General features: G+C 47.6%; 1 pseudogene; it reads left to right on the top strand.

Annotated features, from left to right (window-relative positions):
• LOC133096698 (basic proline-rich protein-like) overlaps positions 1-8,802 on the top strand; it is a 29,873-nt pseudogene extending 21,071 nt beyond the window's left edge.
• The last annotated feature ends 3,327 nt before the right edge of the window (positions 8,803-12,129 follow it).

Raw genomic sequence — 12,129 nt, 5'->3', positions numbered from 1 at the left:
CCTGTTAGGTCAGTTTAGCAGCCCCCTCCCCCCTTCATGTCTCGTCTTAGTAATTTTCCATCCCCTGACCCTTCACTCTGCTCCTTGGCAAACCCCCAGCTGTCTTTGCTGTATTTGGAGCTGAGCCCCATCTCTCTCCTAGATTGCAATAGTCTTGAATAAAGTCTTCCCTGCCGTTTTAACAAGTGTTAGAATAATTTTCTCTTTAACAGAGATTGAGTAGGCAGTTTTTAGAGTGACCAAGCATCTCAGTTTGCTCTGGCCGGAGGGGTCTCCCAGGATGCAGGACTTTTAGTTGTAAAACCAGGGCAGTTCCAGGCAAATCTGGACTCTTGGCCACCCTGGAGCTTATGCTCAATGAGTGTAACCTGTACCTGACACCACTTTGCCCAGGTCCCCCAAGCAAGTCATAAGGAGAGGCTTGGCTCCCAGAGAAGACATGCTAAGCTTTGGACATCTGCATGAACTTAGCCCATGGGTGGCATTGGAAGGCAGGTGAAAACCAAAGGCTGAGACACTGCACGGATCAGGGGCCAGGAAGGCTGGAAGATGAAAATGAGGGGACACATAACGGTGATGGACAAAGAAGTCAGGCAGCCTGTGTCTAAGTCTCGGAAAACCCAGAGGCACGAGAGATAACCACACTTGCAACTGGAGAGACCTTTCTCCCACAATTTATTTTGAAAAATGTTCAATCATAACATGGAGCATTTATCGAAACATTTTGCTACATTGTCTTTCACACAAACGGGTATAGGCATGTATATATCCATATAATTTCACTTTTTCATTCACAGGGCACATACACACATGCCAAGAAAGATAACAGTATTGAATTTTCAAGGCATTCCTGATATAGGACTTGAGTTGAAAATTAGCGTTAACTGGTATGCTAAAAGCAAATTAATACATGAAAGATGCTGAACCTCACTTGCAGATAGGGAAATGCTATATTTACTTACTTTTAAAAATCTTTTTCATTTTCCTAATTTGATGGGTGAAAAATAGTATAACATCCAAAGCTGGTGAGGGTGTAGGGAAATGAGCTATCTTATACATTGCCAAGAGTAATAAACGTTTCTGGTGGAAATATGAATTAATTTGGGGAGGAAATAATCTAGCAGGATCTATTAAGACCAACAATACTTATGTTCTGTGATTCAGCAATCTTTCTCTGAGGACTAGAATTTGATCCTACAGAAGTAAAAGCCCCAGTTCTCAACTGTAGTACAAAGCTGTTTATTGCAGCATTGCGATAGCAAAAAACTAGCGATATCGCTATAAGCGCGCCTTCGGGTTGTGGTCTAGTGATCGTGGTAGAACCACAATAAGGAATATATAAATTTTTTTTAAGTTAGGTACACCCATATTGAGTCACTCCATGACATATTAAGTGGGAACTAGCTGTACAGTTACATTTTTTAAATAAAAGGGAACAGAAATCTTCATGATTATGTTTTGCATATCTGTATAAGCAAGCAGAGAAAGGTATAAAAGATACACTAATTTGTTTGCTGTTGCCACAGTAATCCATTTTTCCTTCCTAAGAGGAAACCTCAGTTATTTGGGCATAATTGCCATCCTCCACTGTAGATAGTTGTTAGGGAAACAAGAAATTGAGACACCTGCCTAAACTAAAGATGCTGAAAGACTCAAAGCCCCCCTCTGATGCCCGTGGTCCAACCAGGATAGCACTGACCCAGGTCTGCTGAGTTAGATGCTCTCTCCAAGGACTGGATCTTGGGAGAAAGGTGGGGATGTGGAAGCAGTGGTTGTCTGTCATTTATCCCGGTGGGTGGGTCTGCTGGGATGCTGGCAGGACGGTCCTCAGTTACTGTTACGGCGGCTGAGAGCTGGCTTGATTCCGGGCCGCCCTTACACTCGCGTCTCCAGGCGTCCCTTTAAGGCCAGACCCTACTGCAGCTCCCCGGCTGACAGCCTTTTCTGACTCTCAGGCTGCTTCTATCATGAGCTGCTCTTGTGGTCGCTCAGAATCCAGGCCCTTGTGAAGTGGGAACGTTTAAAAGCATGAGCTTATTTAAAAGCTTTTCGGAGGACCCAGTAAAGAGGCTGCACATACGGGCAGAGGAGGAATACCCGATAAGTTCCTGAGGACGTTGGCAGACGGGAAAGACTCCAGGCTCCCGGGACTCAGGACGGTTTCTCTGTTGTAACAGAGAAGACGACAGGAAGCTGCGTATGCAGGTGAAGGTGTGTGGCACGGACGCCGAATCTGCTGTAATCAGAGAAGCGGCAGCCAGGAGATGTATCAGGAGTTTATTTTGGCGACTGAACCTTACACCACAGTGGAGCTGATGAAACTGTCGCGGCGAGGCAGTCGTTGCTTGTCTGGGCCGGCAGCTGAAGCCCGCGGGGCTGGCGGTCGGGAAGTGACACGGGGGAGGCAAGGACAGACCAGAACGCGCACAGCTGGGCTGGTCTCGGCCCCTCACTGCAGGGGTGGCCTCAGCGAGACGCTGCAGGACGTAGATACACCCCAGGCCCAGGAGGCGGAGGAGTTGAAGGAGGCCCCAGCTGCCGCCCGTGCCCGCCCAGGGGGCAGCAGACAAGCTGCAGCGACCGCGCGTTCACGCTCTGGGGCAAGAAAAGAAAACGGCGGCGGCGGCTGCACTCTGCCTTCCAAACCTCGAGCAAAGCCGCCTGTGGCCTCGGCTCACCCCAAACCACGCAGGGAAGACAACTGTGGGAGGCGTGGTTCCCACTTAGCTAAAATGACGTTAACACGGATTCCACCACAGCCCAGCCTTTGCCCACGTGGCGAAGACAGACTCCAGCTTTAACCGCACTAGACTTCCAGTAGGGACAGTAGCAAACCCGCTTCCGCCGTGTTCATGTCGAGCAGTTACCCTTCACTGAAGAAAAACGCGCTGATTCTTCCCCCCCAAACTGGGTATAAAGACCCTTGTTCAACGTTAGATGATGATGATTCCTCTCCTAATTGATTCTTCACCTTTGATATCCTGTAAACTAGACACTGAGATATGAATTTAACTATACATGTTATGTTAGATAATATGAGGCTGGAAGGGAGGAGGGAAAAAACTCAGCTAATATATACACAAATATGATCATATCAAAATAAGGAAGAGATACACAGAGCTACGACCATCTTTGTTTCTACAGCCAGTCACGTGGTCATAGCTGGAATTGACAGGTGCTTTCTCCTGCTGCCCAGTCCGCAGTTCCTTTGCCCTTAGCAAGCACCTTGGCTGGCCATGGGCTGTGTAGCTTTCCATTGGCTTTAATCACAAGGCCTGGGAGCACTGAGAGTCCCCTGCATTCCGGACGGAAAAGTGGAGTTGTAGGGCAAGGGGTAAACAGGTCAGCTGTAGGCAGCAGTAGATGGCCCAAGATGATTATTGGACGGAATGCGAGAAAAACAGGTCTGGGAACTTGATGAAAGTTAATAGAGACCCATCAAGGAACTTGATAAGTGGCAGTACAGATAAGCAACAAATGTGAACAAACGCTTAATTATTATGAGCCAAGTTAGTATTGCAGTGTACAAGGTGATAACGGTCAAATTCCCCTGATTTAAACCTTCCTTGATCATGTTTTACTTTACCAACTCCCAACTTCCCCAAGTTTCCCATCTTAGCAATAAAGACATGAAGAGGAAGGATGATATTGAATCAAGCAAGACAGAAGAGAGGGTCGGAGGGAGAGAGCCAAGGACAAAAGTGTGGAGAGAGGGAGAAAAGAAAAATCCTAACATGGATCAGCTCAAGTCCCTGACAAAGTCTCTTCTTTTTTTTTTTTGCAATTTTGGATCTTTATTTAGCATGAGGAAGGCTGGAATTAATAATTTTATATCTGAAAATATCTGATGCACAATAAAGCAACTGCTCCTAGGATGGGTTCCAAGAAAGGACTGCCTAGAATAGCAAACTACTGGCAAACATGGATGGGTTGGGTTTCAAGTGTGCTCTTTCTGATGACTCTATGTAAATACCACTGGTAAAGAAAGGATCACTGAAGCTTCTTTCTCTCATTCTAATGAACATGTTGTAGATAAAGGAAGTGAAATACATAAATCATAAAGCCTAAAATAAAATGAAAGTTTCCATTTATGATCATACTATACACATATCCTCCAATACATTGAAATTTTCTATAGGAAAGGAACATGGAACTTAATACTATCTGCATACTTCTCTGCTTTTTTTTTTTAATGCTTTTGTGAAAGTTCTCATAGCTGCCAGACATAGGCAAATAGATTGAGTAAATTCTCCCCCTTAGAGACATATTAGAATTATCCAGAACTCTATTAAATCATTTAATGCTTGAAATGCCTGCCTGTGCGAAGAGCTGTAAAAATAGATTGCTTTCGTGTTCAGTGAGGTGGTTCTTTACTTTCCATAGTCTCACCTTCCTTTCTCTGCACAGGTACAGAGCAGATTCTTTCTTCTGTGTGAGTAACGCAGAAGCAGAGGAGCACCAATATCCTTAACATTCACCCCAGGAGCTTTTCTCATATTATGATTGAAACAGCAGAAAGTCAATGATGCCCAATGAAAGCACACTGGTGCTTTCTTTCCTTTGATTTTCTGTTTGATTCTTCCTATGGCTGCCTCATCCCTGACCACTAATACTCTCATCCTTGTCTTTTTCTTTATAAGGAACAGTGTTTTAAGTGAGGAAATTGACTGGTTTACAACCGAGGAAAGGATTACTTTGAACCCTAGTCAGGAAATAGAGTACCGTATTAGAACTTTGGTGTAGCTGGGTTTTTAATATCTCAAAAAATTATCTTCAGAATTGGCTGGAAATAGAATGTTAATAAACAAAGAGTGACACTTTTAATTCATAGCCCCTAAATTTGTTCTAAGCTTAAAGCTCAAAATTCTTGGTCATGTTAGAAGACCAAAAAAAGTATTTTAACTAATTTAAGGAACCACATACCTAATTTTGCAACCAGTTTCTTTTTGGGAACAAATGTTCCTAAAAATGGTTATCTCATGTTGAAATGTCTGCCCTTTTTGTAGTAAAAATGATTTTTATTAATATCTTGGGAGAGTGTTCCTAAAATCCCTATATTTATCTTGATAGACACTGAATTATTTTAACTTCTTTTAGATTTAGTACTCTTCCTTTTTTCCATGAAATTCACTACACAGTAGGCGTCTGCATTGGATATATTCTAATAAATTTCACTGACTTTATTCATTTTCACCTGTGCTGTGCTAATAAGTCTCAAATTAAACAGCTCCATCAAGTCTCAGCAGCTGGCATTGTGCCCCACTGAGTATCACAAACTGAAAAAGGATTATTTGGGGAGGCTTCATAATTATACTAAGATGAAAATGTTGGCAGCCAGGAGATACATACTTTTCAAGATTTGAGAGAAAATTTAATGAAAGTGCCACAAATATATTACTTAGGATGATAGTTTGCACTTAATATGAGGCCCTTTTCTCTCTGGACTTCAAAGTCTGGACTAATTAATTAGCCCTAATTCCCCTGTTCTCCTGATGGTCAAGCACTCAGACAGACCTCCCGAGACCACAGAGCACAGCCAAGTAGAAGAAGTGCCTGCTGGGGGTCGGGAGACCTGTGAGTTAGTTCACAGCTGTTGGGTGTTGGTCTTTGGGACTGAGTTTGTGACCTTGGATGCCCCAGCCCAGAGGCGCCAAGCCAAGGCCCACAGGCTCAGTGTGGCCGGCCGCCTGCCTTTGTGAATAGAGTTCCACTGGAACCAGCCCCACTTGCTGGCACACGTGTCCTCTATAGCTGCTCTCGCGCTGCAGTGGCAGGGTTGAGAAGTCAAAACAGAGACTTCACGGGCCATAATGCCTGAAATGTTTTCTGTCTGGCCCGTTGCACAAAAAGTTCGCTGACCCCGGACCTAATCTCTCTGGACTTGTCTCCCCGTCTGTAAAATAAAATGCAATAGTCAATAGCATAGCAACTTCCATTAGAAGAGGCAAGTTTCAATTTTGCCCAACTGTGACTGTCTGATGGTGCCTTAAAACCAAGGTGAAGAATCCCTAGCAGTGATGTTAATACATTCAAAATGCACCCATCTACTCTTTAAGTTATTTACCCATCATCCACTTGGCCTCAGGCACCACACTGAACACCTGGGGATACACTTGCCAAGAGCAGTAAGACCCATTTCAGTTGGTAGAGGAGGGATTGTGTGGGTGTGCGATGGGGATGCCGTGTGAGATGGCCAAGAATTTTTAAATCAAGTCGTCTGGTATTTTAAATGTAAGGATTGGGAGGAAGGCAAGCTCCCGCACTGGAGGTCCCCTGCCCTGAAAATGGCTTACAGGTGCGTCAAGCAGCCATTACACTGAGCTGAGATGAGCTCGCTTGCCCTTGGTTGGCTTAGTCAGCCTTGATCCAGCCAGAGAGCCCCCAGTTATGTAACTTCTTCAAAATCACAAATAGAAGGGACCAAAGAAATTCTCTCTCAAGGCACCAGAGGTGTTTCATGGAGTGGGACGTTTGAGCGTGGACATAGGAGAAGGAGGCACGGTCTGCACAGGCGCGTACGTGGAGGGTTGTTTCAGGTGGAGAGGTCCGGAGTCGACAAAGCCAAGGGTGTGAGAAGTTCGGATGTGTCTGAGGAGCGTCGAGTAGCCCAGGTTGGTGGGAAGAGGCATGAGTGAAGGGGAGGAGCAGGAGACAAGCCTCGGAGCTCGGGGTCTGGAGTGGGTAGGCGGGTGTGTGCCGCAGGTAATGGGGGATGGTGGAGGTCACGGACGGCAGGCTGGAAGGACCGCGCTTCGCTCCGCGAGCAGTGGGAAGCTGCCGGAAGTTCTGGGACAAGAGCAGTGAGGGCTGTCTGCAGAGTACTGTTCTCAGTACTGCGGAACTAGCAGTACTACTTTGCCTGCCATAAACTGAGCAGGAGCGGGCATTTTCCAAATGGCATCAAATGAAAGACCAGCTGCTACTGCCTCAGTTTCAGCCTCTACATTTTCGGATAGGGATTTCTAATAGATGGATCCTGCTCCGTGAGAAACGTGGGCAGTTACTGTCTCTTCGCACATGGTTTTTCCCTGAAGGTCTTCAGCCTCCTTCTCTGTAGGGTCTCCTCAGCTCCGCCCGGTCGTCTTCCTCTGCTCGGGGGTCTGTGCCTCGTCTGCCGCCTCACGTTCGTTCCAGGCCAGGCCTCTGCTCAGGCTGCTCCTCCAGATGCGGGTTGGTCCCCTCCCCTCCTCCCCCTCCCCCTCCCCTCCTCCCCTCCCCCCCTCCCCCTCCCCCTCCCCCTCCCCCTCCCCCTCCTCCCCTCCTCCCCTCCCCCTCCTCCCCTCCTCCCCCTCCCCCTCCTCCCCTCCCCTCCCCCTCCCCCTCCCCCTCCTCCCCCTCCCCCCTCCCCCTCCTCCCCCTCCCCCTCCTCCCCCTCCCCCTCCTCCCCCTCCCCCTCCCCTCCTCCCCTCCCCTCCCCCTCTCCCTCCCCCTCCTCCCCTCCCCCTCCCCCTCCCCCTCCCCCCTCCCCCTCCCCCCTCCCCCCTCCCCCCTCCCCCTCCTCCCCCTCCCCCTCCCCCTCCTCCCCCTCCCCCTCCCCCCTCCCTCCCCCTCCCCCTCCCCTCCTCCCCTCCTCCCCTCCCCTCCCCCTCTCCCTCCCCTCCTCCCCTCCCCCTCCCCCTCCCCCTCCCCCTCCCCCTCCACCCCTCCCCTCCTCCCCCTCCCCCTCCCCCTCCTCCCCCCTCCCCCTCCCCCCTCCTCCCCTCCACCCCTCCCCTCCCCCTCCCCCTCCCCCTCCCCCTCCCCCTCCCCCTCCACCCCTCCCCCTCCTCCCCCCTCCCCCTCCCCCTCCTCCCTCCACCCCTCCCCCTCCTCCCTTCCACCCCTCCCCTCCCCTCCCCCTCCCCCTCCCCCTCCCCCTCCTCCCCCCTCCCCCTCCTCCCCCTCCCCCTCCCCTCCTCCCCTCCCCTCCCCCTCTCCCTTCCCCCCTCCCCTCCCCCTCCCCCTCCTCCCCTCCACCCCTCCCCCTCCTCCCTTCCACCCCTCCCCTCCCCTCCCCCCTCCCCCTCCCCCTCCTCCCCTCCCCCTCCCCCTCCTCCCCCTCCCCCTCCCCTCCTCCCCTCCCCTCCCCCTCTCCCTCCCCCTCCCCTCCCCCTCCCCCTCCCCCCTCCCCCTCCCCCTCCCCCTCCCCCCTCCCCCTCCCCCTCCTCCCCTCCTCCCCTCCCCCTCCCCCCTCCTCCCCCTCCCCCTCCCCCTCCTCCCCTCCACCCCTCCCCTCCTCCCCCTCCCCCTCCCCCTCCTCCCCTCCACCCCTCCCCCCTCCTCCCCTCCACCCCTCCCCTCCCCCTCCCCCTCCCCTCCCCCTCCCCCTCCCCTCCCCCTCCCCTCCCCCTCCCCCTCCCCTCCCCCTCCCCCTCCCCTCCCCTCCCCCTCCCCTCCCCTCCCCCTCCCCTCCCCTCCCCCTCCCCCTCCTTCAGAGCCCTCTCACAGCTCACCTCCTCAGAGAGGCCCTCCGTATTCATCCCAGTCCCCGTGGTATCTCCCTGCTTTCAATTCCATTACCTTATACTACTCATGTTGGCATGTAACATGCTGCTTCTAGGCTGGAACTCAGTCATCCCATGGGCGCATCTTGCTAAGCCTTGCTTCTTAAGCCAGGCCTATTTGCGGTGCACCTAAGTGCTCGATCAGTGTTTGTTCAACTGAAGTGAATTTCTGATAACCAGACCACTTCATTTTACTAAATATGTTCGGTCTGTGCTTATAATTGTACCGCCGCCCAAGCCTTCCTCATGTAACTCTCGGTGGACCTGCGCTTGACCTGGGCTTCTCCCGGGGAGCAGTGGTGTTATGGACAAGTGGTAGTGAAGAGGCAGGGGTACAGGAGCGGCTGAGCCCAGCAGCCCCCGGCCTGCAGAGGACTGACTGCTCACACCCACGCTAGAAGGCACTTGACGAGTGGGAAAAAGAACAACTCGGCCATTTTGTGATACAGCCTCATTTTCTCTAAAAAGTAATTGTTTAATCTTTTTGGTGTATCGCTACATTAGAACATAGTTATCCACAAGTTGTTTATATTTCTACGTCTATAAACATGAAAGAACAGGCCTATTTGATTTCCATAAATCATACAGATATTACGCTTATGATTTTACTATGACTTCCCCAAATGTTATCCGTTTAGCGCATTGACAAACCTGAGGAAAAACAATATTTTAATATGCCATTATACCACGTGATAATGTCAGAGAGTCTCCTTTTCATTAGAATTACTTAGCATTATTCAATGATTCATGATTGCTTTTACTGTCTATAATAACTAAAATCATGTGGTAGGGCTATTTCTTATAAAATCCTAATGTTCTAGGATATTTTAACCTTAAATAAAGGATACATACACTGAGTTCTCATTTGATAGAAATGATTGAATCCTAACTCATGTTTTCACCTGTACCATGTTTCAGAACAGGTGGGGAATAGCCTTTGCATGTATCCGATATCTCACCTAAAGTTCCCTTCAGTCTGTCCTATTCCTGCCACTGATCGTAAAGCGATAAGTCTAGAACGTGGCAATATTCCCTCTTGTCACAGCTTTCCAATTATTGAAAATTAAGTAACTCCCTGTAGAGGAGAAATCATTAAATATATAGTAAATAATGAGGTTAATTAATTTAACCCCTTCTAATTAGGAAACTAATTAAATCAGAAAATTAAAACTGACATAAGACATTAAATAGGGAAACCCTGAACTTAGATCTAACAATCATCTCTTCGTCCTCAACCAGTTCCAAAAGAGGAATGAATATATATTAGCTACAAAAATATAAATCAGTGGACTATTTTCAACCTATATCAAGTTAAACTTTCCATACCACAAATACTATTTTTAGAGAGTTTACCTTTTTTCTACTTCTGTTATATGTGAAATTAAATCTTGTTTCTTTCAATTTTTTAAAAGAATGAATTAGAGTAAGTAAAAAAAGATGGATTTAGCCCCAAATCTGCTAGTAACTCTCATCATGAACAAGTCACTTAAACTCTCTAGGCCTCAGTTTTCTCATCCTCAGTATATTCTAGTAAAAAGTGAGATTGACTCACAGTGTCTTGGAGATGGAAATACATCTGAATAGGAGGAACGGATTAAGAAGCTAGAATCCGAGAAGATTGTTAAAATCTTTGTCAGTGTGTTATAGTAGAGAACCAGGTCCTAGCCTAGGATCTTCATGAATTAGTTGATGAACAATCTGAGATAAAACTAAGGATACATTTTCAAAGGAGCCCAACTCTCTCCACAACCTGAAACTGTCATGCCCATCAACATGATCTTTGGATATAATTTCTAACCTCCAGGAAGAGTCTCAGAATAACAACAGAATTAGATTCAAGTTGTGGTGCTTAGTGCCACTGGCAATGGTGTTTCCAAGCTTAAAAATATCTAAGCAGGTATCCTGCTAGAAGTTTTTGGACTCTCCATCCTTTTGACATTGTTCTCACTCTCCACACAATTGACAAGGACATGGAGCATTGTGGTCCAGGCCCTTTTTTGGGATCCACTCTGGGGAGGTGAGTTAATATGGATTCCTCAAAGCCAGCACCAAAGATCATTGACACAGAAGGAATCTCTGATAGACACTTGATCTACAGGAAAGTGAGTAGCCCCAGTTTGTAGGGAACCTCCCAAGTTTCAAGGCTCTTACTGCAGTAGCTGGTGCCTGTGAACACTGCCAGAAATTACACGCAGCCAATGTGGGCATGTGGTATAAACCACTGATGGGGAACAATTTCTTCCGCCAAATTTGAATGCTTCATTCATTCATTTAACTACTATAAACAAATGTGTTCTAATTCCTTGGCATGTCAATGCTGCTGGGTGCTTGACATCAAATGGCCAATACAATTCATACAATTCATAATGACAATTTTATTTTTACACACTTCAAAGGCCATAAATGAAGCAATGGTTAATTCGATAGCCAGCCTGCCACAAAGCAGTTAACCTTCAATAGCCAGTAAGCTGCTTTCTTTTCTCCTCTTACCAGAGCTACGGGATTACTCTACACCTCAAATTCAACAACCTGCTCTGGTGGGACTCCAGGATCTTCATATACTTGGTATTTATTTTGCATTATTCCCCATTTTCCCCTTGTATCAAATAGCCAATTACTTAATATCTAAAATGTGCAAGTTTTTATTCAGCAACACCAGCATTCTAACCTCACACCTCTTATCTGTGGCCTCCTCCCCTCCAAGAATTGCTCCCTTCTCATCTGCCCCATCTAAGAAGTTTGCCTCAGCTATCCTGGCACACAGGGACCTCTTGTCTAAATCTCTGCTGCATTTATTATTATTAATAATTCCACTAGTGTTAGGCTTGTGTATCCAAGTATTTGTTAGTTTTATGAGGGCAAACATACCATTTTACTTGAAAGAAAAAAATTTCTCAATGTCCTACCAGGTTTTCATGTGCATTATATAATTAGGGTCACAAGTGAAGCAGCACATTCAAATTAGGATCATCTGAGAAAGCTGATTTATAAAGGGATTGCTACAAAGGTGTAGGCAGGATGTGTGGATGGTGAGGGAACCTAGGTCCAAAGGGATGAGAGGAAGGGAAGCTGACCAGAGCCTGGAAGGAGAGAGTTGTATAGAACAGATGACTTTGCCATCTCTAGGCAACCTGACCAGGAGCCTGGGAAATAAACACTCTAATCCCACTCTCCTCCCCTCTCGGGTCTCTGCTGGGGTTCCTCATTCAGCAGATTCAACTGGCAACCAGAGTACAAGGGAGCCTATTAATATGATCCAGTGAGGTCAGCATCCTGGACCAAGCAAGGCAGAGGATGGAGTGTAGACCTGGGGTGGAGAAAGATGAGCGGAGATACCCAGCACGTCCATTGCAGGGCTTCAACAAATACCTGATGCTTTCTAAGAGAGCACTGCTCACCCTTTCCATACAGAGCCAACGACCCCCAACTCAACAAATGTCTATTGAGTAGCTATGTGCAAGCGTGGTTGTTTGAAGTTATCTTTAATAATTTTTTGTTTTATGTTTTGTTGTATTCTATAATCTTAATTTGTAGAATTGTTTTGAAACTAAAGACGGCAGAAATTGGCAAAATGCCATCAATCCCATTTCCTTTTCCTGGATACTTAGGAAGACTACATTTCCCAGCCTCCCCTGCAGTTTAGGTT

The sequence above is a fragment of the Eubalaena glacialis genome, chromosome 8 (assembly GCF_028564815.1).
Source record: "Eubalaena glacialis isolate mEubGla1 chromosome 8, mEubGla1.1.hap2.+ XY, whole genome shotgun sequence".
NCBI classification, from domain to species: Eukaryota; Metazoa; Chordata; class Mammalia; order Artiodactyla; family Balaenidae; genus Eubalaena; species Eubalaena glacialis.
This window is presented reverse-complemented; position numbering and strand designations above follow the sequence as displayed.